This window comes from Mus caroli, unplaced genomic scaffold (genome assembly GCF_978045245.1).
Source record: "Mus caroli unplaced genomic scaffold, Mus_caroli_1 scaffold_5, whole genome shotgun sequence".
Taxonomy (NCBI): domain Eukaryota; kingdom Metazoa; phylum Chordata; class Mammalia; order Rodentia; family Muridae; genus Mus; species Mus caroli.
In genome coordinates this window covers 80,210,639-80,238,581 of record NW_028227260.1, presented here as the reverse complement: position 1 = coordinate 80,238,581, position 27,943 = coordinate 80,210,639, and the positions used below count along the sequence as shown (strand labels likewise).

The window sequence follows — 27,943 nt, the reverse complement described above, 5'->3', positions numbered from 1 at the left end:
TACCTCTCCTGGGCATATATCCAGAAGATATCCCAACCACTAAGAAGGACACATGCTCCACTATGTTCATAGTAGCCTTATTTATAATAGCCAGAAACTGGAAAGAACCAAGATGTAGTACTACTCAGCTATTAAAAAGAGTGAATTTATGAAATTCTTAGGCAAATGGATAGACCTGGAGGGCATCATCCTGAATGAGGTATCCCAATCACAAAGGAACTCACACAATATGTACTCACTGATAAGTGGATATTAGCCCAGAAAGTTAGGATACCCAAGATATAAGATACAATTTGCTAAAGGCATGAAACTCAAGAAGAATGAAGACCATAGTGTGGACACTGCCCCTTCTTAGAATTGGGACCAAAACACCCATGGAAGGAGTTACAGAGGCATTATTTGGAGCTGTGATGAAAGAATGGATCATCTAGAGACTGCCATATCTAGGGATCCATCCCATAACCAGCTTTCATTGCATACACTAGCAAGATTTTGCTGAAAGGACCCAGATATAGCTGTCTCTTATGAGACTATGCCGGGTCCTAGCAAACACAGAAGTGGATGCTCACAGTCAGCTATTGGATGGATCACAGGGCCCCCAATGGAGGTGCTAGAGAAAGTACCCAAGGAGCTAAAGGGATCTGCAACCCTATAGGTGGAACAACATTATGAACTAACCAGTACCCCGGAGCTCTTGACTCTAGCTGCATATGTATCAAAAGATGGCCTAATTGGCCATCACTGGAAAGAGAGGCCCATTGGACTTGCAAACTTTATATGCCCCAGTACAGGGGAAGGCCAGGGCCAAAAAGTGGGATTGGGTGGTACGGGAGTGGGGGGGGGAGGGTATGGGGGACTTTTGGGATAGCATTGGAAATGTAAATGAGGAAAACACCTAATAAAAATATTTAAAAATTTGCATTATAATTTCTAATATATAATCAAAGGAATTCTTCACAATACAAAGATAAGTTTTGATTAATAGACAAAATAGATTTCACTGCTCTTTATTGTCATATATAATAATTAGAATAACAGACACATTTAACATGGTAGAAGCAAAAAATACTATATGAAAGAAAACTTTTTGCTTACAAATATAATATTAAATGTTTCCTCACAGTTGCAATAAAGCTATATTTTCAAACTGTACTCTGATTTTTCATTTATTACCTTTAAAATATTTAAACTATTTTATTTTTCCTAAAACATAGACACTACTACTGTAACAGAAGTCTTTGAAATATATTAGCATACTCTCTTTCTCAATAAAGGATGCTCCATTAGTTGGGGAAAACAAGAAAATTATTATAACAAGTGAAAAATTTTCAATATGTATCCACAAATCTCTAAATATACAGATATAAATATTTAACAAGTAAAATTTATGTTAAAACCATATAGAATATGCAATAAACAAGTAGTAACCTATTAAATAATATGTTTTTAAATAGTATAATTACATTTATACACTGTATAATATAATGTAAGGTGTTATATATAACTATATATATTAAGTATATTTAATAATATAAAATTATAACACATTATATAATACATAATATGTAATGAATTTGTTATACTTAAAATGTGATATGAACATTTAGCATATGTTATACATTTTCACTTTTGAATTAATCATTTTTCATACCCTTATTATATATGTTATTTATAAGCAATTTTTAAAATGATGATGGCATTTCTCTCACTTTCTCACTTTCATATTGTATGAAAAATTCAAATCACAGGTTACTTTAAAGTTTCAAAAAGGTCTTAAAATCTAAATTTTATAAATCTTAAATACTTATATACATGCTACTCTTTCAAATACTTCGAAAAGTGTTTCTGAAGAGATTAAAAGAAAACAACCTATATGTGTACCAATTGCCTGCTGTATGATTCATGTAGGTAATATCACTGAAACTCACATAAATCCTATAGGAAGCATGACATTATAATACATTACAAGTGTATTATAATTACCTGGATAATTATCTTTTCCAAGATCTTTTCAGGATTTGATCCCAAGCATATTTACCTCTAACATTGCTATGTACTATCCTAGCACACATTATATGGCAAATATTTTTCTATGAAGAATAATTGCAAATATACCTTTCTCAGGATAAACATTTACTAATTATATGAGGCTAGTAAATTATTTCTATAACTGTGTCAAACTTGTAAATCAGTGCATAGTCACACATGATCTTATGCTCCAGCAGTTAAATTTAGTTCAGTGTTATTTGTTCATAAAGATTTTTTAATTTGTGAGTTTTGTCTTTCATCTATAGTTTGCAGTAATCAATAATATGCTATAGATCTTCCCATTACTTTGAATCATTACTGTCCCATGTTATTACGAAGAAGAATCTCATAGACTCATATTAAATCCCAAATTTCTAACCTTGTGTTTTCATCATTACATAAGATTGATATTGAAGGTGGTTTTGAAAACTATCCAACCTTGAAATAGAAGGTTATTTTAGGAAGGTACTCTGTATTAATCCCAGCATGGGTTATTGATGCTAACTAACATCAGGGAATGGGTAAATGTAGGTAGATATGACCTTAAGATAAAATGACCCTTCTGCTGCAAAGGGAATACCCTGGTAGGGCTCTTGTGTTAGGCATAATTACTGTACAAAATGAATGATTTTAGTTTCCCTATACCTTATATACAGCTTCCATGCACTGCACTGCCCTTTTTAGAAAATCAGAATAATATAAAATATCATAGTATAAGGCCTGGAATTTAAATGAACACTTTCAATAAACTGATCAGAAACTATGGACATTCATTCACTAATACTATTTTTCTTGACAAAAATAAGGGTCATTTAGAACCTTTGCTCAATTCCATTGTTCCCTTTACAATATTTTGTTATTTTTATAATTTTCCTTGCAACATGTTAATAATAATACTAATAACAATAATAACAACAAAGCTAGTAAAATAATAAACCTAATTCTCTTATTGTTTTGTAATTACTAAGACTCCATGTCTATGCACTTCACCTGATCATTTAATAACTGGAAGTTTTATTTATGCTGCACGTTTCATTGGTAAATTAAAGTTTAAACACTTATTCACTTTATAGTCAACTAAAAGAATTCTTTTTCCAGAGGTATATCTTCTTGTACCTTCAATATTTGTCCTGATAATTTGAGCTAATGTTCTCACATCACCTTCTATTTGTAATGTAAACAAGCTGTATGAAAGGAAGGCACACAGTGTAGAATTAAAGGATCCCTACACTTTTTATTTATATGAGTACACTGCCACTGTTTTCAGACACACCAGAAGAGAGCATCAGATACCATTACAGATAATTATAAGCTACTATGTTAGCTGCTGGGAATTGAAGTAAGTACCTCTGGCAGATCAATCAGTGCTCTTAACCTGCTAAACAATCTCTCCAGCACCAAATTTCAGAATTTTAAAATAAATATTAATTGTAACAAATTACCTTATAATTTTGAAGAAGAAAAAGTGTGTGTGTGTGTGTGTGTGTGTGAGAGAGAGAGAGAGAGAGAGAGAGAGAGAGAGAGAGTAATGAGCAAGAGAGTGTTCATGAAGAGGAAATTCCAATTCAATGATCTAAAAGTTGAAAATTTAAATCTAATGAAACAATCATGGCAAATATTACTGGAAACTAAATTCCAAAACAGTACATAAAAACTAGTTTCCAAACAAACTGTGTGATAAAATAGGTCACTCTACTCGATGATAACTAGGTCAAGGAAAAAATAAAGAAAGAAATTAAAGACTTTTTAGAGTTTAATGAAAATGAAGCCACAGCATATGGAAACTTATGGGACACAATGAAATCAGTCCTAAAAGGAAAACTCATAGATCTAAGTGCCTCCAAAAAGAAACTAGAGAGAAGCTTGACAGCACACCTAAAAGTTCGAGAAAAAAAGGCAGGAAATTCACCAAAGAGGTGTAGATGACAGGATAATAATCAAACTCAGGGCTGAACTCAACCAAGTAGAAACAAAAAGAACTATACAAAGAATCAACTAAACAAGGAGCTGTTTTTTTGAGAAAATCAACAAGATAGATGAACTCTTAGCAAGAACATCTAAAGGGCACAGGGACATTATCCCAATTAACAAAATCAAAAAGGAAAAGGGAGACATAACAACAGGACCTGAGAAAACTAAAACATCATCAGATCCTACTACAAAAGGCTATACTCAACAAAACTGAATAACCTTTATGAAATGGACAAATTCCTAGACAGATGCCAGGTACCAATGTTAAATGAGGATCAAATTGATGATCTAAACAGTCCCATATCCCCTAAAGAAATATAAGCAGTCATTAATAATCTCCCAACCAAAAAGATCCCAGAACCAGATGGGTTTAGTGCAGAGTTCTATCAGACCTACAAAGAAGACCTAATTTCAATTCACCTCAAACTATTCCACAAATTAGAAACAGAAGGTCCTCTACCCAATTCATTCTATGAAGCCATAATTACTCTGATACATAAACCACAGAAAGACCCAACAAAGAATGAGACCTTTAGATCAATTTCCCTTATGAATATTGATGCAAAAACTACTGAATAAAATTCTTGCAACCTGAATCCAAGAACATATCAAAATGATCGTCCACCATGATCAAGTAGGCTTCATCCCAAGGATGGAATATACAGTATATGGAAATCCATCAACGTAATCCACTATATAAATAAACTCAAAGACGAAAAACACTTGACCATCTTGTTAGATGCTGAGATAGCATTTGACAAAATCCAACATACATTCATGATAAAAAGTCTTAGAAAGAGCAGGAATTCAAGGCCCATACCTAAACATAATAAAAGCAATATAGTGCAAACCAGTAGCCAATATCAAAGTAATGGAGAGACACTTGAAAAAATCCCACTAAAATCAGGGACTAGACAAGGCTGCATAGTTTCTCCCTACCTATTCAGTATAGTACTTGAAGTCCTAGCCACAGCAATTAGACAACAAAAGGAGATCAATGGTATTAACATTGGAAAGGAAGAAGTCAAAATATCACTATTTGCAGATGATATGATAGTACATATAAGTGACACTAAAAATTCAACCAGAGAACTCTTAAAGCTGATAAAGAGCTTCTGTGCAGTAGCTGGATATAAAATTAACTCAAAAAAATCTGGCCTTTCTCTACACAAGGGATAAACAGGCTGAGAAAGAAATTAGGAAAGCAACACCATTTACAATAGTCACAAATAATATAAAATACTTTGATGTGACTCTAACTAAGGAAGTGAAATATCTGTATGACAAGAACTTCAAGTCTCTAAAGAAAGAAATTGAAGAAGATCTCAGAGGATGGAAAGACCTCTCATGCTCATGGATTTGCAAGATTAATATAGTCAAAATGGCTATTTTGTCAAAAGCAATCTACAGATTAAATGCAATCCCCATCAAAATTCCACCTCTATTCTTCACTGAATTAGAAAGAGCCATTTGCAAATTCATCTGGAATAACAAAAGAACCTAGGATAGCAAAAACTATTCTCAACAACAAAAGAACCTCTGACAGACACACCATATTTGACCTCAAGCTGTACTACAGAGCAATTGTGGTAAAAACTTCATGGTATTGGTACTTCTACAGACAGGTAGATCAATGGAATAGAATAAAAGACCCAGAAATGAATCCACACATCTAAGGTCACTTGTTCTGTAAAAAAGGAGCTAAGACCATACAGTGGAAAAAATACAGCATTTTCAAAAAATGGTGCTGGCTCAACTGGAGGTTATCATGTAGAAGAATGCTAATTGATCCATTCTTATCTCCTTGTACAAAGCTCAAGTTTAAGTGGATCAAGGAACTCCACATAAAAGAAAAGACACTGAAAATTATAGAGGAAAAGAAAGTGGGGAAAAGCCTCGAAGATATGGGCACAGGCAAAAGATTCCTGAAGAGAACATCAATGGCCTGTGCTGTAAGATTGAGAATCAACAAATGGGACCTCATAAAATTGCAAAGCTTCTGTTAGGTAAAAGACACTGTCAATAAGACAAAGAGCCATCAACAGATTGGGAAAGGAGCTTTACCAATCCTAAATCTGATAGGGGACTATTATCCAATATATACAAAGAACTCAAGAAGCTGGACTCCAGAAAATCAAATAACTCTATTTAAAAATGGGGTACAGAGTTAAACAAAGAATTCTCAACTGAGAAATACCGAATGTTTGAGAAGCACCTGAAAAATGTTCAACATCCTTAATCATCAGGGACATGCAAATCAAAACGACCCTGAGATTCCACCTCACACCAGTCAGAATAGCTAATATCAAAAATTCAGGTGACAGCAGATGCTGGCAAGGATGTGGAGAAAGAAGAACACTCCTCCATTGTTGGTGGGATTGCAAAATGGTACACCCACTCTGGAAGTCAGTCTTGTGGTTCCTCAGAAAATTGGACATATTACTACTGGAGGATCCAACAATACCTCTCCTGGGCTTATACACAGAAGATTTTCCAACTTTTAATAAGGACACATGATCCACTATGTTCATAGCAGCTTTATTTATAATAGCCAGAGCCTGAAAAGAACCAAGATGCCCCTCAACAGAGTAATGGATAAAGAAAATATGGTACATTTACACAATGGAGTAGTACTCAGCAATTAGAAATGATGAATTTATGAAATTCTTAGACAAATGGATGGATCTGGAGAATATCATCCTGAGTGAGGTAACCCAATCACAAAAGAACACACATGAATTGTACTCACTGATAATGGATATTAGCCTAGAAATTTAGAGTACCGAAGATATAATTTGCAAAACACATAAAACTCAAAAAGAAGGAAGACCAAAGTGTGGATACTTCGGTCCTTCTTAGAATGGGGAACAAAATACCCATGGAAGGAGTTACAGAGACAAAGTTCTGAGCTGAGATGGAACGAATGACCATGCAGAGGATGCCCCACCCAGGGATCCATCCCATAAACAACCACCAAACCCAGACACTATTGCATATGCCAAGAAGATTTTGCTGACAGTACCCTGATAGAGTAGTCTTCTGTGAGGCTATTCCAGTGACTGGCAAATACAGAAGTAGATGCTCACAGTTATCTATTTCTTGGAACACAGGGCCCCCAATGAAGGAGCTAGAGTTACAACCCAAGGAAATAAAGGGTCTGCAACCCTATAGGAGCAACAACAATATGAACACACCTGTATCTCCCAGAGTTTGTGTCTCTAGTTGCATATGTAGCAGAGGGTGGCCTAGTCATCCATCAGTAGGAGGAGAGGCCCTTGGTTTTGCAAAGATTATATGCTTCTAGTACAGGAGAATGCCAGGGCCAGGAAATGGGAGTGGGTAGGTTGGGGAGCAGGGTGTGGCTAGGGTACAGGGGACTTTTGGAGAGGAAATTAGGAAAGGGTATCGTATTTGAAATACAAATGAAGGTAATATCTAATAAAAAATTTATAAAATAAAAAATAGGTCATTCTCGGACCAGCAATTGATGTGTAGTTACAGTTAAAGTTAATCTTCAGTCTCACTTCTTGGTTGTGGCAGTATGAAGAGCCTGTGCTGCATGCACTGAGATTACACTGCTATTAGGTAGAAGTAAGTTAGTGAAAACTCTGGGAGAACCCTAGGAGAGAATTAAGTATATTTGTGGTTTTTCTCACAGTTCTTTAATTCTTTGTTGATACTTTGCTCCTTGTTAATTCTAAAAGGCTCACTCAATATCACAATGCCTTTGAATTTTAGCAAAAATGTACTGGTTGTGTGGGTAATTCTATTCTTGAGAGTATCAACACTCCAATAAAACTGGTATTTCAGCTGTTATTAAGAGCAATTGGGCATGGTTTGAAAACGCTTGGATCAGGCAAGAGCAAATTAAATTTAGAAGCGATTATTACTTTCTTTCCCTCCAAGTACAACTCCTAAAGTAAAAAAGCCAAATTCCTTCTCTCCTCTCTGAATTTCCTATGTGATGAGGTAAATTTAAATTGTTTCTAAAAATAAGGCTGTGTCTTTTAGGGTTTAGGTAGTTCTCTGGCTGATTGCATCTGAAGGAGAATGTGTCTACCAACACTCCTGAATATCCAGACACAATCCTAAAATAATTTGTGATATAGGTAATAGTGCAGAGAGCAATTAAAAGTGTAATCTTATTCTGACTAATTTTCATATTTTCAAACTTGGAGTAATTAAGATATCTATAAATGTGTACTTTTAGTTGTAGTACTACTCCACTCCACTTATGGGAATATTATCTATTGTTTAGTGTATTTATTGTTCATGTGTATACATTGAACAAGAGTATGGCTAGATAACTCTATTCACCTTGGATGAGTTTATTCATGCATATGAAAATTGTACTAATAAACTTGTACTAATACTCCAAATATGCTTTGATCCTATATTTTCTGTTCTTCAACAGGCTAGCCGGCACATCTTCCACAGTCACCACAAAAGGCAAGCAGAAATGTAAAATACCTAAAAGCATTGTCATTATACCTACTGCTGATAAGTCACATATGCAAACATAATATGAAAGGATTGAACTATTACAACCTATGAATCCAGAAAGAAGAACAACTAAGACTGGGGTTCAGTTATGTATCAAAGAAACTTTGGTCTGTCACTATTTCCCAAATATTCTGCTTTGAGTCTTAAGTCCAGTTTTCATAACTTTATATCCCTTTCCATGCCCTGTAATAGTTCAAATCGATCCCCTCATATTTCAGACATTTGATGACTCTCTTCTTCCCAAGACACAAGAGAATTTCACCAGTTTGGGGGGGCAAAAAGATTGATAAATATGGATATATATTTTGATTTCTAATGCATTGTTTTATTTTGTAATCTGGGTTATTATTTCAAATAAATTTGCCTCCACAAAAAATGTTTGCCTCAAAGTCAAGGATATCTTTTAGATATCTTCAATTTTCCATAGAATTTATCTTGGTAGATGTTCAATAAATAATTGCTAGTTGTTTAATGTACTTGTTACTTGTGACATTATCACAACTATATTCCACATTATTTCTAAGAAAAAAAGGACAGCATTAAAATGTAGATATTTCTAGAGGCTGTGCAGAATGCATATTAATAATAAAGCCTTTAATTAAATTTCTTTTTTATTTTATGGAGCACCTTGTTAATTAAACTAAGAGAAAATTATGTAACAGAAAACTCAAGGAACTGGTCCTGTTCTAAGCAGAGCTTTTCAACCCTGGATTCACACTATAATCCAGAGGGCAATTTCTTCAAACAATATCCATGACTAGGGCTTATCCCAGATCAATTAAATCAGCAGCTCTCAAGGTAAAACATGGACACCCATATTTTTCTAACATCCATAGATAATTTAATGGGATGCCATGGTTGCTGCCAGGTGCTTTAAACTCTTTTAAAATGCCAACAAAATGTTCAGAAATTGAGCAACACCCCTGGAAGCAGCATGCTGCTGTTAACTTGGATATTGCTAAACAACTTTGACAGGTGAAACAGAATCCTAATTAATTGGTCTTCCTAAGTCCATTATGGTCCTTCACCTGGCAGTAGTTTTAAAACATAGGTTTTGAAAATGCTGAATTTCAGTTATTACAAAGTGGTTCCTAGATGCTGGCAAGCAGGCTTACAACTTTCCTTACATTGTGATATTAAATTGATTTGATATCACTGGGAAGCATATCTCCTGATGAGAGCTGACAAAGACCAGCTGAGGATTTAGTTAAATGATGTGTGAGAACTCATATGAGCCGACAATTGGAAACTAATGAGATGATAAAGGCTTTCAGGTATGTGAGTTGATCAGCTTCCTGCTGAGACCCTTGCACTATAGAAGAGATCTCTCTGGCTCAAGGCTCACTTTTTCCAGCTTAGGAGCAATCAGAATTACTCCAGGCCAAATGTAATATTCCATTAAGTGTTGTACCTGCTCATTTCAGAGATGAAGTCGGCAAGGAGTCTGATTCAGTACGTATGGCTTCTATTACTCACTAAAATACATTTCAAAGCAGAGTATTTTTTTTTCATGTTAATATAGTGGCACTGAGATGGTTTATGACAGAATTTAAGAAGACGATATTGTGGGTTGCATAAATATATCATCAAAAAAAGTTTATTTCATCATGTTTAAGGCCTTCGATTCATTCTCTAGTACTAAAACTGAAAGACCAGTAATTCTAGCATTTGGTCAGTAGAAACAGAGAACAAGGAGTTCAAAGTATCCTTTGTTTACTTAGCGAGTTTGCGGCCAGTCATGGCTACATGAATCTGTTTCCAAGGATTACAAACACTAAACAACAAACATGTACAGTTATATCATAGATTCAGACTTTACAGCAAGGAAACGAATGTGTTGTCTTTTATATCTGCTGATGGTGTCCTTAACTAAAATTTTACATAGAGTTATCACAAAAGTGTCTGTGGGTGATCATTTATCAAGAACACAGTTGTTTTGATGATGATAATTGTGGATAAGATTGTATTTTTAACTCAATGTAAAATTGTATATAAGCCTCAGAATAAAAAGATTAGTTGAACTTTGCAGTTTCAAATTTAAGAATTGTAAAATCCTCATGATTAAAAAAAATATTATTATAGGAATGGAAAATGTAGGCAGTGTATAAAGAAAAGGTGCTAATATGATCAAAATGTTTTCAACTTATTAACTTGTGATATAATAATAAAAAGAAACAATATTTAGAAAAATGGTCACCAGACTGGCCATATGTGCTCCACAGTACAAAATTTTCATCATTAAATTGTGACAAACTACCCCTGTATGAAATCATAACTACATACATAAAAAGTTAAGGACATCAGTGATCCAGTGATAAGCTTACTTAATCTAATATGTCCAATTTAATTATAATTAGAACCACCTATGCTAAACAATGTAGAATACATCTTGGAAAATACTAAATTAATTGCATTCTTGTATTTAACTATCACTAGAAAGTTGAGAAATTTAATGAAAATAAATTGAACAAAATTAACATAATGAGAAAAATTCCATAACTTATTCTTTCTTGATAACTTAAGAGATGTATAATTATAAAATAATCATTTGGCATTTAGGACTCACAAGAGTATACCCTTTGAAGTACACTATTAAAGTTAATTCAAGGGACAGTTCTAAAGTAGATTATGATAAAAATTCAAGATTATAATATCTATGTCACTTTGTTCTGTAAGTCTTTCAATTTACAATGTCTCTTGACAAATAACGCAAAAGTTTTTATGATACTTTGTTTCGTTAAAATAAAAGTAGATAAAACCAATTATAAAAGTAGCTACAACCACTTTTTGTTCTTTTTTTTTTTTTCTATATTCCTCCTTTCTAAAAAGACTTTATAAAACCATACTGGTTCAAAACCTTAGAAAAAGTTTATATCTACTGTGTAATATTTCAAAGTATATAGTGGATCATGGCTCTATTTCTGTAACACTTAGCTCACAGATGTTGGCATTAGTTAGGGAAGAATTATTAAATATTGGTATGGTTCTCTCACAATATGTCCCCATTATTAAATGACTTCTACCTTGTGCAAGAAAATAAATTACCATGTACTGTGATTACTTCATATTAAAGATATGTGCCTATTACCAAATATTCCTATTATTTCTGCAAGTTCACAGAAATCAGTACATTTTATATCACATATTGCAAGTTCTTTTTGCAAAGTATGATAATTTATCAAGGGAAGTTTCTCTGTATGTAGTTTTATTGAAAGTTGTACTTACATTTATGCTTACTTGTGGTGGATCTGAAAACAACAATTATAGTTTACAACAAAATACTGAAGCATATTTAGGCTGAAATATAAAGATATGTCAAACATATATGCTATTTGAATGAAAGATATCTTGCTACATTATATGGCCACATCAGAAATGTTATATGTACAAATTATATTATATTTTACAAGGCAGAATTTTTCATATCCTTAGAGATTTCCAAACTGCTATGTTGGGATATAAATATGATTTAATTCACAAAGACAAGGCAATAGAGAAAAAATTATTTAGTTGTTTGTAATTATGTAATAAAATGAAAGAAATTTTGGCATTTGTTATTAAATTTCTTGATAGCAAAAAAGTCATTTACAGTTGAATTACCGAGACTGCTCTTAGATAAAAGATCCACACTGGTCTTCAAAACTCTTTAATCACAAGGCAGGTATTATAAAAAGATTAATGAAGAAAAATTTTGAAAATGTATTAGATTCTGAAATAAATTAATTTACTGAAACATTTCACAAGAGTTATTCAAAGTAGTTAAATTGAAGAAAGTATAACATTTGTAGTATATTATCAATTCTTTTCAAATTCTATAAAGTGGATATCTGAATATTGAAAACACCCGATATAATAAAATCTCTAATATTCAAACAAGTTTTTTATTTGTATTTTATTGAGAATAGATTTTTTTCATAAAATATATTCTAAGTATGTTTTCTCATCCCTGACTCTTCATTTCCTCTCTACCTCACTTCCTACCAAGATTCACAACCTTTTTTTTTTTGTTGTTAGAAAGTAAATAAGCCAACCCTTGCACCCAACCCTTTCATAAGAGTCCCCAAGCTCTGTCCAATATTTGGCTGTAGCTATCCGCACCTATTTCAGTCAGCTGTTAGGTGGAGCCTCTCAGGACAATTATGTTAGGTTCCTATGATGATTTGTATATGCTTTGCCCAGGGAGTGACACAATTAGAAGGTGTGACCCAGTAGGAGTAGTTGTGTCACTGTGGTTGTGGGCTTTAAGGCTCTACTCCTAGGTGTCCGGAAGTGAGTATTCTGCTATTAGCCTTTAAATGAAGATGTAGAATTCTCAGAAACTTCTGCACCATGTTGCCTGGATGTTTCCATTTTCCTGCCTTGATTTTAATGGATTGAACCTCTGCATCTGTAAGCCAGCTCCAAGTAAATACTGTCCTTATAAGAGTTGCCTTGGTCATGGTATCTTTCACAGCTGAAAAACCCTAAGACAGTTTCTTTCCTGTAAACATTAATAGTGTCAGATATTGGTGCTTGCCGATAGAATGGGTCTCAAGTTGGGTAGTTTATTGGTTGGCAGTACCCATTCTCTTAGTCTCTAGAAACTCCACAGGAAGACTATCAGAGTCAACTAACCTCCACCCTTGGGTTCTCTCAGAGACTGGACCACCAACCAAAGAGAATACATGGATTGGACCTTGGCCCCCTGCACATATGTAGCAGATGTGCAGCTCAATCTTCATGTAGGTCCCCAAGAACTGGAGTGGGGATGTCCCTAAACTGTTGTTTGTATATAGAATCAATTTCCCTGGCTAGGATGACTTTTCTTGCATCAGTGGGATAGCATGTACCTAGTCCTTCAGAGACTTGATGTGACAGGGTGGGGATACTGGGGGTGTGGGCAAGAGACTCTACCCTGTCAGAGGAGAAACTAAAGGGTGATTGGAGAGAAAATGTATGAGGGAGGAATAGGGTTGGGGGTCATTGACTGGGATATAAAGTGAATCAAGTAAATTAATGGAAAAAAAGAAGAAAAATACAGCAAACAGGCATCTAAAGGTTAATAATAAAATGAAATGAAATGAAACAAAACCCAAGAAAAATAGAACAAAACAAAGAATCAAAAAGAAATGAGACAAAGATAAGGCACAAGAAATACAGATTGACTGTCTTGTTCAGCCATCATGAGAGAAGCCTTTTCATATAGCAGAAACAAAAACAAAGACCTACAGCTAGATGATATACAGACAGTAGGAATCCTTGGAACATTCTAAAGTGGAGTGTCTCCATAAAATCCCTCCACTCACACATTAGGCCACCCTGTGGAAGTGGATCCAGAAAGTGTGTGGGAGACAGAAAGAATGGTGAGAGCCAGAATGGTGGAAAATTCCAAGGAAAGAAGACCTTCCAAACAAAGCACTCTCAAGCCAATGTGGCTTCACTTGCAGGGAATGAAGCAGCATGCACAGGCTTAGCATGGGCCTTCACGTACAGCTGAAAGAAGTGAACACTTACCTTCATCTCTAACCCAGAAGCTATATCCAAATGACAACCACTTGCAACTGAAAAAAAAAAAGTTTTCTCCATGGGAGTCTCACTGGAGAGAAATTACTCTTAAGGGTAGGTCCTATGCCCAGCCATAGAACACCAACAGGTAACAAATTCAATGGCATCGTCAGAGGTTCCTCATCTCAAAATATTGTATTCGGGCATTCTTTTAAACCTTACAGGTCTTTTGCATATACATATATACATGCATACAGACATACATACATTATAGATTTTGTTTTTATGCTTTTGTAGAATTCCTGTTGGTGCAAACATTTTTGTCTATGCTTCTCTTTTTATAAAAATACTTACTGAAAGGTGTTTTTCATGGAAACAAATTTATCCTAGCTTAAAATGAAATTATTAATGCATAAGTCATTTATAAAGTAAGATATTTTTAAACTTATAATTTTCTGATGATAAAATATCCTATAGTATATATTTAATCATATAATTAAATTAGTAAATACAAAAACATTATAAAAGTAAAAATTTTGTTTCTGGATATTTTCTTCTCTATACAAATTTCCATATTCTCTGAAAATCAAATTTATATAATTGTCATTTTTATAACTTAGAAAATATACTTCTGAAAAAGAAAATATGCTTCTAGTTATATATAAACATTACACAGGGGGTTAATTTTGTAAATTTGCTGTACCATTTTTAAAATACACAATGTCAAAGTTCAACATTTATTACTTCATAAAACAACAAAGAAAAATAAATTAATAGTAGTCAGTAAAATGTCAGCCATTAATTCTCAGGGCTAAAAAAATTGTACAGCAGTTATAGGGAGATCAAATCATTTGTCAAAATATATTCTTCTGTAATTAAAAAAAAATAGGCTGTGACACAAGACAGAAATTATATGGTGGTTTTAGAATGATATCACTCTCTAAATTTATGTGTTTACCTAAAAATAAGGAAAATATCTATAGTAATCCTCAAAACACTCAGGAGGCAGACACAGGGGATCTCTGTGAATTAAATGCTAGCATGTTCAAGGTAGAGAGATCCAGACCACCCAGTTCAAGAGAGAGAGCAGGGGAAAGCATATCTCAAAAACAAACCTAAAAAGTAAATAAGAAGGAATATTAATTGTTGTAGTGATTGGTGTGATCAGGGGAAAAAAAAGAAAGTAAAGGAATTTCAAGCATTAGTCAACAAATATACATGACAATAAATATGTATTCTTAGATGTTGTTATATCAGAAAGTTGTTTATTTGACCGCCACAAACATAATATCTAATTACACTGTATACAAGGAAAATAAACTTATATCATTAGGCACTCATGGGTGTCAAGCTCAGGAAATGGCCAGAGCCAAAAATGTCTAGTGCAAAGGTTAGCGGGATGTCTTAGCAATTAAAAACACTTCTGTTCATTCAGAAGAGCTGATTTAGGTTCCTGCATTCAAATGGTAGCTCAGAACTATCTGTAATTCCAAGTACAAGGGAACCCATTATCCTCTTCTGATCTCTGTGACCACCAGGCTTGCATGTATTGTACATACATATATACATAAACACATGCATACATACAGGCAAATACTTATATACATAAAATTTAAAACATATTTATGTAAAAAATCTTTAGCAGCAGTGTTTCTAATCTGACCTTCAAGAAGAAGAAGGAGGAGGAGGAGGAGGAGGAGGAGGAGAAGAAGAAGAAGAAGAAGAAGAAGAAGAAGAAGAAGAAGAAGAAGAAGAAGAAGAAGAAGAAGAAGAAGAAGAAGAAGAAGAAGAAGAAGTAGAAGAAGAAGAAGAAGAAGAAGAAGAAGAAGAAGAAGAAGAAGAAGAAGAAGAAGAAGAAGAAGAAGAAGAAGAAGAAGAAGAAGAAGAAGTAGAAGTTGCTGTTGAGCTGTGGGAAGTCTGTGTTACACACAACACATTTTCTCCCCTTCTAAATAGTGAGATTGGATGACAAAAGTATAGTGGCTAGCCAAGGGGAAGAAACTGTCTTTGAAATCACATTCATCTGCTTTTGTTCCAATGAGGTATTCTGAGTGAAAAGGACTTCCCACTGGCTATAAGAAATAATTATGACAAGGTGTTGTCCCTCACACACCACTTACTGCCCAGAAGCTTCTGTGATTGCCTAACTTGCTCAGGATTTTTTCTCAGGAGTACTCCAAGAATTCTCTTTGGTGAAAAGTCTTGAAAGGACACACTTGAAATTGGGTTATGAAAAATGTCAATGAGACCTTACATGAACATCTTCCCCATACAAACATATAAATACTGTTTGCAAAGAGAGACTGCTGATAGACTTGGCCTTTTGTAGAAATGGTAAGAAAACCAAGAAAACCAAGAAGCTGAGACTGAGGCTAGAACGTAATTCAGATGGGAAATGTGAACTGTCCATGGTGGATCTGGAAAATTCTAATAAGTTTCAGATAGTACGGGAGGCTCAGCAGTAACTGAAGGTAGTAGAGACTGAAGACAGTGTTATGGCAGGTCTTCTTTGTCATAATAGGAAGACTGATGGTGGTTGAAGGGGAGTACCAGGAATGATGAATTAGTTAAAAAAAAAAGACACTGTCATCTGTGTGATGTATGATGGGGTAATGGAACATTCACCCCAAGAAATGACCAGTGACCTCACGTCAAAGTCTTCTTCAAAGCTCTGATGTTAACCAGAAACTTCACACAGGCTGGAAAGAAGGCCAATTATGGACCAATAAGGAAGATCTGGCCAAATATCTGCAGCCAAATACCTGGACCTCTTATGGACTCAAATTCCAGTGAAAGATACTCACACAAATCATATCTTAAGAGCTCAGAAACAGTATGGATACTCAGGTACAGGAACTCTCAAGCAGGAAAGCAAAATCAGAGAAGTAAATATGTCTGTCACTGAAAAAAAAAAAAGAATCCTCAAAAATGTCATAATCATTTTTTACATATCATATGCTGAAAATATAAGCAGATAAGCTAAATAATTACTTAGGGGCCAAAAGAGAGAGATATAATTGTTCTGAATGTGGAAAAAGATCCATGAAAAATTTTAAAGTCTGTAACATATTAAAGTGGATTTTCTTGTTGTTTCTTTATTTTGGCTTTGTTCTTTGTCTTTAAAAAACAAGATTACAAACAAAAACATTGTAATGCTCAGGCATTGTAAGTTGGAAACTAAGCCAATGGTTTTGGGAGGACATGAACATTCTTTATTCACATCTAAAGGCAATGCTTAATCTTTGTAAGACTGGCCTACCTGATTTAATCAGAATAATTTAAAAATATGATATGGTAAGAATATGACCTTCATTCCTCCTTAGAATAGGGAACAAAATACCTATGGAAGGAGTTTCAGAGACAAAGTTTGGAGCTAAGATGAAAGCATGGACCATCCAGAGACTACCCTACCTGGGGATCCATCCATCAGCCACCAAACCCAGACACTATTGCATATTTCAGCAAGATTTTGCTGAAAGGACCCTGATACAGCTCTCTCATGTGAAGCTATACCAGTGCCTGGCAAATACAGAAGTGGATGCTCACAGTCATCTATTGGATGGAACACAGGGTCCTCAATCGAGGTGCTAGAGAAAGTACCCAAGGACCTGAAGGGATCTGCAGCCCTTTAGGTGGAACAACAATATGAACTGTCCAGTACCCCCGGAGCTCATATCTCTAGCTGCATATGTAGCAGAAGATGGCCTAGTCGACCATCATTGGGAAGAAAGACCCCTTGGTCTTGCAAAATTTATATGCCCAAGTACAGGGGAACGCCAGGGCCAAGAAGTGGGAGTAGGTGGCATTTAAAATATAAATAAAGAAAATATCTAATAAAAAAAGAAAAAAAAAAGAAAAAAGAATATGACCACAATATACTCAGTTATATCTTAATAAAAGTGGGTGTTTACTTATTGAATCTATACAAATGGATAATAATAACAAAGTAAAAACTGTCAGACAAATGTATATTTTTAATGATTCCTGGGAAGATCCTGGGCTGCACACATTAATACAATGTTTTATTTTATTTTTTTATTTTTTTATTTTTAGAAGCATAATAAACAAACCCAGGTAGAAATGGACTAAGAAAGAACAGGTATTCTGGGCTAAGGATATAAGAAAATGGCAGAGTGATTTTGAATCATGCACCAAGCCCTTACGTTCAAACTGCAGTACTATAAAAATAGGCACTCTTTCCTTTCTTTACCAATCAAAGAATTCTGATGATTCAATCAAATTAACTACAATGAAACTTCCGTTGTTGCATATATATGAACCGAAACATTGGGTTTCAAGATAGAAATCTCATTTTACCGTCTGTCTCTAAACTTAGAAAGTGTCATGAACTTCCTGACTCAGTTCATGGTTAAAACCATGAGTTGTTAAAGCCTACTTACCTTGGATGCTCTTAATTGAATTTTTTTTCCTTTGAATATAAATTGCCCAGAAAACCTATTTCACTTCCTTCAAAAAGATGCTGGGATTATTTTTCTTTGTTTAAAGCATTGGTTTTTAGCTTTTCTATTACACTTTGACAAACTACAGGCAAATATTACAAAGTAAAACCTCATTTGGTAATAAAATTTTGAGGCCATGTTTAACTTATTGTTGTGCTAATCATGTGAGAATTAGCTATTGTATTGTAGTCAAATAACCATATTTTTAGAGTTTCACTAGTATTTATATAAAGCTAAGGCTGTTTTATAGTAGTGTGAATACTGAGAAATCTCTGATATGTTCCTATTAAAAATCTAATCTCTGAAAACTTCTATTAATAACATTGAATCTGAATAAATGTGACACTAGGAGGGAGAACTGATTCTATCAGTTTTTCATGTATTTTAATCTAGTGGGATGGCAAGATGACTCAGTCAGTGAAGGTGTTTGCTACACAATCCTGACAATCTGAGTATAATATTTGAAAGCCATATAATGGTGGGAAGAGAGAACATAATCCAAAATGTCCTCTGACTCAAGTGCTATAGCACACATTACATCACACACACACACACACACACACACACACAAACATACACACATATATGCATACACACACACAAACACAAACAAAGTAATAAATACATAAATATATATATAGAAATGTCAACAAATATGCTAATATTTGCTTTTAATATTTTCTTATTTATTTATTAGATATTTTCTTTATTCACATTTCAAATGTTATCCCTTTTCCTAGTTTCCCCTCCAAAAATACCCAATCCCCTTCCTGCTCCACCTACTCCCCACCCACCCACTCCCATTCCTGTTCTGACATTCCCCTATACTGGAACATAGAACCTTCACAGAACCTAGGGCCTCTCCTCCCATTTATGACCTACTAGACAATCCTCTGCCCCATATACATCTAGAGCACAAGTTCCACCACATGTGTTCTTTGATTAGTGGTTTATTTCCAAGGACCTCTGGTGGTACTTGTTAATTCATATTGATGTTCCTCCTATGGGGATTCAGACCCCTTCAGTTCCTTGTATATATTCTCTAGCTCCTTCATTGAGGACCTTGTGCTCCATCCAATGGATGACTGTGAGTATCCACTTCTGTATTTACCAGGCACTGGCAGAGCACTCAGGAGACAGCTATATCAGGCTCCTGTCAACAGGCACTTATTGGCATCTGCCATAGTGTCTAGGTTTGGTGGTTGATTATAGGATAGATCCCCAAGTGGGGCAGTCTCTGGATGGTTGTTCCTTCAGTCTCTACAATGAAAGTATTCTCTTTAACTCCTTCCATGGGTATTTTGTTCCCCATTTTAAGAAGGAAAAATGTATCCACACTTTGGTCTTCCTTCTTCTTGCATTTCAGGTGTTTTGCAAATTTTGTCATGGGTATTCTAAGTTTCTGGACTAATATTCAGTTATCAGTGAGTGCATATCATGTGTGTTCTTTTTTAATTGGGTTACCTCACTCAGGATGATATCCTCCAAATCCATGCATTTGTCTAAGAATTTTATAAATTCATTGTCTTTAAGAGCTGGGTAGTACTCCATTGTGTAAATGTACCACAATTTCTGTGTCCATTTTGCAAATGGCCTTTTCTAATTCTGAGAATAATTGAGTTGGAATTTTGATGGGGATTGCATTGAATCTGTAGATTTCTTTCTGCAAGATAGCCATTTTGACTATATTAATCCTGCCAATCCATGAGCATGGGAGATATTTCCATCTTCTGAGATCTTCTTTGATTTAGTTATTCAGAAACTTGAAATTCTCATCATACAAATCTTTCACTTCCATAGTTAGAGTCATAGCAACATATTTTATATTATTTGTGACTATTTTGAAGGGTGTTCCCCTAATTTCTTTCTCAGACAGTTTATCCCTTTTGTAAAGAAAGGCCACTGGTTTGTTTGAGTTTATTTTACATCCAGCTACTGCACTGAAGTTGTTTGTCAGTGTTAGGAGTTCTCTGGTGGAATTTAGAGGGTCACTTATATATACTATCATATCATCTACCAATAGTGATATTTTGACTTCTTCCTTTCCAATTTGTATTCGTTTGATCACCTTTTGTTGTGTAATTGCTCTGTCTAGGACTTCAAGTACTATATTTTATAGGTAGGGAGAGAAAGGGTAGCCTTGTCTAATCCCTGATTTTAGTGGGATTGCTCCCAGATTCTCACCATTGAGTTTGATGTTGACTACTTGTTTACTACATATTGCTTTTATTATGTTTAAGTATGGGCCTTAAATTCCTGATCTTTTCAAGACTTTTTATCAAGAATGGGTGTTGGAGTTTATTAAATGCTTTCTAAGCATCTAAAGAGATGATCATGGGGGTTTTGTCATTGAGTTTGTCTATATAGTAAATTATGTTGATGGATTTCCATATATTAAACCATCCCCACATATCTTGGATGAACCATACTTGGTCATGATGGATGATCGTTTTGATGTGTTCTTGGATTCAGTTTTCTAGGATTTTATTGAGTATTTTTGCATCGATATTCATAAGGAAAATTGGTCTGAACTTCTTTTTCTTTGTTGCATCTCTGTGTGGTTTAGGTATCAGAGTAATTGTGGTTTCATAGAAAAAATTGGGCAAAGGACCTTCTGTTTCAATTTTTGGAATAGTTTTAGGAGAATTGGAATTAGGTCTTCTCTGAAGGTCTGATACAACTGCATTAAACCCATCTGGTCCTGGGCTTTTTTTGGTTGGGAGACAATTAATGACTGCTTCTATGTCTTTAGTGGATATGGGGCTGTTTAGATCATTAATCTGATCCTGATTGAATATTAGTACCTGGTATCTGTCTAGGGATTTGTCCATTTCACGCAGGTTTTTAAATTTTGTTGAATATAGCCTTTTGTAGTAGGATCTGATGATTTTTTGCATTTCCTCATGTTCTGTTCTTATGTCTCCCTTTTCATTTTTGATTTTATTAATGAGGATACTGTCCCTGTGCCCTCTAGTTAGTCTGGCTAAGGGTTTATCTATTATGTTGAGTGTCTCAAAGAACCAGCTCCTGGTTTGGTTGATTCTTTGTATAGTTCTTTTTGTTTCCACTTGGTTGATTTCAGTCCTGAGTTTGATTATTTCCTGTTTCTACTCATCTTTGGTGAATTTCCTTCCATTTATTCTCAAACTTTTAGGTGTGCTGTCAAGCTGTTAGTGTATGCTCTCTCTAGTTTCTTTTTGGAGGCACTCAGAGCTATGAGTTTTCCTCTCAGGACTGCTTCATTTTGTCCAGTTAGTTTGGGTATGCTGTGGCTTCATTTTTAGTAAACCTTAAAAAGTCTTTCATTTCTTTTTTTATATCTTCCTTGATCAAGTTATCATTGAGTAAAGTGTTGTTCAGCTTCCATGTGTAGGTGGTCTTTCTATGATTTATGCTGTTATTGAAGACTAATCTTAGTACATGGGGATCTGATAGCGGGAATGGGATTATTTTAATATTTTTATATTTGCTGAGGCTTGTTTGCTGACCAATTATATGGTCAATTTTGGAGAAGGTACCATGAGGTGCTGAGAAAAAGGTATATCCTCTTCTTTTAAGATGAAATGTTCTGTAGGTATCTGATAAATCTATTTGTTTCATAACTTCTGTTAGTTTCACTGTGTCTCTGTTTAGTTTCTGTTTCCAGGATCTGTGCACTGATGAGAATGGGGTGTTGAAGTCTCTCACTATTATTGTGTGAGGTGTAAAGTGTGCTTTGAGTTTTAGCAAAATTTCTTTAATGTATGTGGATGTCCATGCATTTGGAGCATAGATGTGCTGAATTGAGAGTTCATCTTGGTAAATTTTACCTTTGGTAAGTAAAAAGTGTCCCTTCTTATCTTTTTTGAGAACTTTGGTTTGAAAGTCAATTTTATTTGGTATTAAAATGGCTACTCCAGGTTTTTTCTTGGGACCACTTGCTTGGAATTTTTTTTTTTTTTTTACATCTTTTTTACTCTAAGGTAATGTCTGTCTTTGCCCCTGAGGTTGGTTTCCTGTATGCAGCAAAAAGTTGGGTCCTGTTTACTTAACCAGTCTATTAGTCTATGTCTTTTTATTGGGCAATTGAGTTCATTGATATTATGAGATATTAAGTAAAAGTTGTTGTTGCTTCCTGTTTTCTTGTTGTTGTTGTTGTTGTTGTTGTTATAGTTGGAATTCTGTACATGTGGCTATCATTTTTAGGTTTGTTGAAATATTACTTTCTTGATTTTTCTCGCACTTAGTTTCCTTCTTTGCACTGGAGTTATTCCTTTATTATCCTTTGAAGGGATGGATTTGTGGAAAGATATTGTCTAAATTTGGATTTGTCATGGAATACCTTGGTTTCTCCTTCTATGGTAATTGAGAGTTTTGCTGAGTATAGTAGCCTTGGCTGGCATTTGTGCTCTCTTAGAGTCTGTATGATATCTGCCTAGGATCTTCTTGCTTTCATAGTCTCTGGGGGGGGGGGGTAAGTCAGGTGTAATTATGATAGGTCTGCTTTTATAAGTTACTTGACCTTTTTCCCTTACTGCTTTTAATATTCTTTGTTTTCTGCATTTGTTTTTTTTTTTTTGATTATTATGAGATGGGAGGAATTTCTTTTCTGGTCCAAACTACTTGGAATTCTGTAGGCTTCTTGTATGTTCATGGGCATCTCTTTCTTTAGGTTGGGGAAGTTTTCTTCTATAATTTTGTTGAAGATATTTACTGGCCCCTTAAGTTGGGAATCTTCCTTCTTGTTTATACCTATTATCCTTACATTTGGTCTTCTCATTGTGTCCTGGATTTCCTGGATGTTTTGGGTTAGGATCCTTTTGCATTTCACATTTTCTTTGATTGTTGTATTGAAAGAAAGATGAAACTTCAAGACCTGTAAGTCATATAAAGTACTCAGAAATTGCTGGTTGTTTGAGAGCCTAGAGGCTGCCTGGGGCTGAGAACAAAGAAAAACAAATCCAGGCATGCCCCGTCATTAAAACATTCCTGGAAACAGCTTGACCATAAAGATAAAAAAAGAATGTGAGGACATAACAGGGCTATCTGAACTGAGTCAACAACTCACAGAACTCTGACACCTGACCTGCACATATTCTTTTGCTGATATATGAATAAGCCAATAGTGTGTCACTGTGCTGAATTCCCCACCCCTAAGCCCTTTACCCCATAAAAACCCCTAGCTTTTGAGCCTCGGAGTCGAATCCATTGTCTCTTGCATGAGATACATTTAGACTCGGTGCTCCACCATTAAACTGCCTCGTGTGTTTGCAGCAAGAAGGATTCTCGTGTTTCTTTGGGTGCAGTCTCACTCCAGAGACTAGAGTGGGGGTCCTCAAAAGAGGGTCTTACATCTTGGGGGCTCTTCCGGTATTTGGAGGCACCCAGAAACCCAAGAATACCCCTTGGAGGTACGTTATGTGAGTCTTATATGTTGTCTGATGTCTAAGTGTCTAAATGTGGCGCCACTGAATTTGTGTCTTAGTTTTTCAGTTCTGAGATTGTGGGTTCGAGTCCTACCTTGTGTCATGGTTTTTCAGTTCTGGGATTGTGGGTTTGAGTCCATCCTGGTGGGTTCGAGTCCCGCCTGGGTTTCCAGTTCTGGTATTCTGTATTCTGGCAGCTGACATTGTGGACTGTGAGGACCTACTGGCTGCAGGAGAGTGATGTCCTAAGGCCTCTCAGGCTGTGACCCTGGAAGACGTTTCAAGGGTGACCCTAGAGGAAGTACACAGGGTGAGGGCCTTTCAGAAATGTCTGACTGTTATCTGGCAGAGTGAGGAAAATAAGGTGCTTTTTTTTTTCTGCCAGAAAGGGAGTGAATAAGTGTGCTTAGATATACTGGTGTGTTTTTCTCTGTTGCTGTCTTGCTCTGTTTGTATTTTTGGTCATGGGACAGACTGTGTCAACCTTTTGACTCTGACTATGGACTTGGACTGATGTTAGGACAGAATTTGTCAGTGATTGTTAAGAAAAACAACTCAGCGCTGCTGGACCGCTCAGACCTGGTGGTGCTGGTGAAGCTCCAATACTCAGCCACAGGGCCAGACTGGGGACTTCCAACTTCAGCGGCAGTGGCAGCTGCAGTGGCACAGTGGCGTGTGGCTGGGGCTCAGTGCAAAACTGCACACAAACCTTCTGGTCGCCTACTGTTAACTTCTGGGTTCTGCAGGCGCCATGGCGGCAGAGGCCAGCTGTGCCCCATGAGTGATTCGTGTCCAATGGTTGGCGAGACGCTGAAGTCACAGCCTAAAAAAGATGGCGAGTGCAGGTGCCAGCCAAGGCTCGAAGGCTCGAAAACCCTTGGCGTGAAAAGAAAAGAAACAAAGAGTGGCGAGGCCCATGGGGGCCCCTGCGGTGCCAAGATGCCTGCTGCAGCTGGGGAGGGTCCAACTACAGTCGCTGCCTCTGCAGCCTTTCCCCCTTCCCCGAGTGTCTGCCCCCCCCTTGGGGCCTGCTAGTTTCTCCCGTTCCCAGGAGCCCATGCTGTAAGCAGACCTTCCCCACCCCTGACCCCAAGCCCTGCCTCTGCAGAACAGATGGATCAGAAGAAGAGGACACTGTGAGAGTAGCTGGCCTGGAGCATCACAAGTTCCCTGGCTGCTTCTTGTTCCCCTTTCCCCTACATCCCACTTGCCCGTCTTCAGGCTTTGACCAGAGTGCCTCTTGTTAACAGAAATAGTGCTTTCACTTTGAGATATCAGTGGCCCAGTGCAGCCAGCTATGAGAGCTGCACTCCCTTCCCTGCCCCATGTGTCTTCTCTTCTCAGGCGACCCCACCCTGAGCTGCTGGCAGTGAGTCTGTTCAAAGCTCCAGCGTGTGAGGAATCTGCCCACTTGGGGCTTCTCCTATCCAAGGTAAGAAGCACCTGCGTGTCTAACCACCAGGCTCTGATGGGGGTCTTGTCTTTGTGGGGTTAGAAAGTGCCCCAACAATCTGACGAAGGTACGAGGAAGTTACAGAAGTTAAAAGAAAGACAGGGTAACAATCACAAAGGAACTCTCACAATATGTACTCACTGATAAGTGGATATTAGCCCAGAAACTTAGGATACCCAAAATATAAGATCCAATTTGATAAAGGCATTAAACTCAAGAGAACAAAGACCAAAGTGTGGACATTTTGCCCCTTCTTAGAATAGGGAACAAAACACCCATGGAAGGAGTTACAGAGACAAAATTTGGAAGTGTGACGAAAGGATGGACCATCTAGTGATTGCCATATCCAGAGATCCATCCCATGATCAGCTTCCAAACGCTGACACCATTGCATACACTAGCAAGATTTTGCTGAAAGGACCCAGATATAGCTGTCTCTTGTGAGACTATGCCGGGGCCTAGCAAACACAGAAGTGGATGCTCACAGTCAGCTATTGAATGGATCACAGGGCCCCCAGTGGAGGAGCTAGAGAAAGCACCCAAGGAACTAAAGGGAACTGCAACCCTATAGGTGGAACAACAATATGAACTAACCAGTACCCCAGAGCTCTTGTCTCTAGCTGCATATGTATCAAAAGATGGCCTAATAGGCCATCACTTGAAAGAGAGGCCCATTGAACTTGCAAACTTTATATGCCCCAGTACAGGGGAACGCCAGGGCCAAAAAGGGGGAGTGGGTGGGTAGGGGAGTGGGGGTGGGTAGGGGGGACTTTTGGTATAGCATTGGAAATGTAAATGAGCTAAATTCCTAATAAAAAATGGAAAAAAAAAGAAAGAGAGGGTAAGTCCTTAAGAAAGTGCAAAGGAGGAGAAACGAAGGAAGAAAGAGAGCATGAGGAAGACAGATGTGTATAGAGGTCTGGAAAGAAGTAAGCTAAGACTGTAAAGGAGAGCAAAGCTTCAGCAGACTCAGAAGAGATGGATGACAGTGGCAAATAGAGAGGTTAACAGTGAGGAGAAGTAAAAATAGAGATGAAAGAGATTAGAGAGGTCTGAGATGAGAGATATACTCTGAATGAGAAATATTTAGAGTAGGAACCACTAAGTAAGAGACAAGCAAAAAGAAAGGGTTGGTATACAAAGACAGAGACCAGAGTCAGAATCAGAGATATGCTGTGAGACAGAAGGATAAACCAGGGCAGAGGTAAACTATGAGAGAAGATGAGTGACAAGATGGGGGCATGATAATTTGATAATATCCAAAGAAAGCTAAGACAAGGAGGAGGAACAAAAAGATGTATATATATATATATATATATATATATATATATATATATATATATATATATATATATACAGAGAGAGAGAGAGAGAGAGAGAGAGAGAGAGAGAGAACATTGCATGAGATCTCCATTACAATTAGGAAACATGAGCAAAGAGAGGTAAATAACAAAGACTAGAACCTGGGAAGATGGCACATGCTGATAATGCTATCACTAAGAAACAGGAAGCCAGGGAATTAAAAAGAGATAAGAGATAAGATAAAAATTTATATGAAATACTGACCACAAGAGTCAAGAAAACTAGAGAGCTTAGATAGTACCTGGCACCTACAGAAAGCTTTTAGTTAAAGATCAATGTGTTTACTGTAAAGAAAAAGGGGATTGGGTGAGAGACTGCCCCAACAAAAAGAAGAGGATCCCCCCTCATGACCAAACCCTTCCACCTGTTCATGGCTAAAAGTGAAGGGATAGCAAAAGGGGTGCTAACGCAGAAGCCGAGTCCTTGGAAGAGGCTGGTGGTCTACCTGTCAAAGCAGCTAGAAAAGAGACTGTGTTTCATATTCCCTCACCAACCAGTTAAAAACAAGTTAGAAAAGTTTCTTGGCACTGCAGGCTTTTTCAGATTCCAGGGTTTGCTGAATTAAAGAGACAAACAGTCTTTCGTATGAAAAAATAAAGAACAACAGGCCTTGGATGCCATTAAGAATGTCTTAATATTGTCTCCAGCTTTGGGACTCCTAGATGTGACTGAGAACAAAGGTATTGACAGAGGTCCTTACTAAGAGATTGGGACCCTGGAAAAGACCTGTGGCATACTTGTAAAATATTAGACTTTGTGGCTGTAGGATGGCCTGCTTGTCTGCATATTGTGGCTGCTATAATTGTACCAGTCCAGGATGCAGATAAATTGGCTTTGAGACAGAACCTGGTGATCTCAGTGCCACATGCCCTACAAAGTGTGGTTCAGCCCCTGATCAGGGCTGACTAGTGTTCACATGACTCATTATCAGACCCTGAGTTCAACTCTGATAGAGTCACTTTTGTCCCTACAACTCTGAACTCAGCTACCCTGTTTCCAGACCCAGACTTTCAGCAGGTTCTTACTGAGACACATAGGTGGCATAGAGATCTGATAGACCAGTTACTAGAGGGTGCAGATGTTACCTGGTTCATAGACTGGAACAGCTATCTAGAAGAAGAGAAAAAAAAAAAAACAAAAACATACTGGAGCAGCTGTGTTAGTTAGCTAGACAGGCCCTGCCAGAGTGACACATCGGCTCAAAAGACTCAACATCTACACAGATAGTAGGTACACTTTTGGCACAGCCCATATCTATGGGACCATATATCAGCAGA

General features: G+C 36.4%; 1 pseudogene; it reads right to left on the bottom strand.

Annotated features, from left to right (window-relative positions):
* LOC110286271 (SRSF protein kinase 1 pseudogene) overlaps positions 1-14,001 on the bottom strand; it is a 50,999-nt pseudogene extending 36,998 nt beyond the window's left edge.
* Between the last annotated feature and the right edge of the window lie 13,942 nt (positions 14,002-27,943).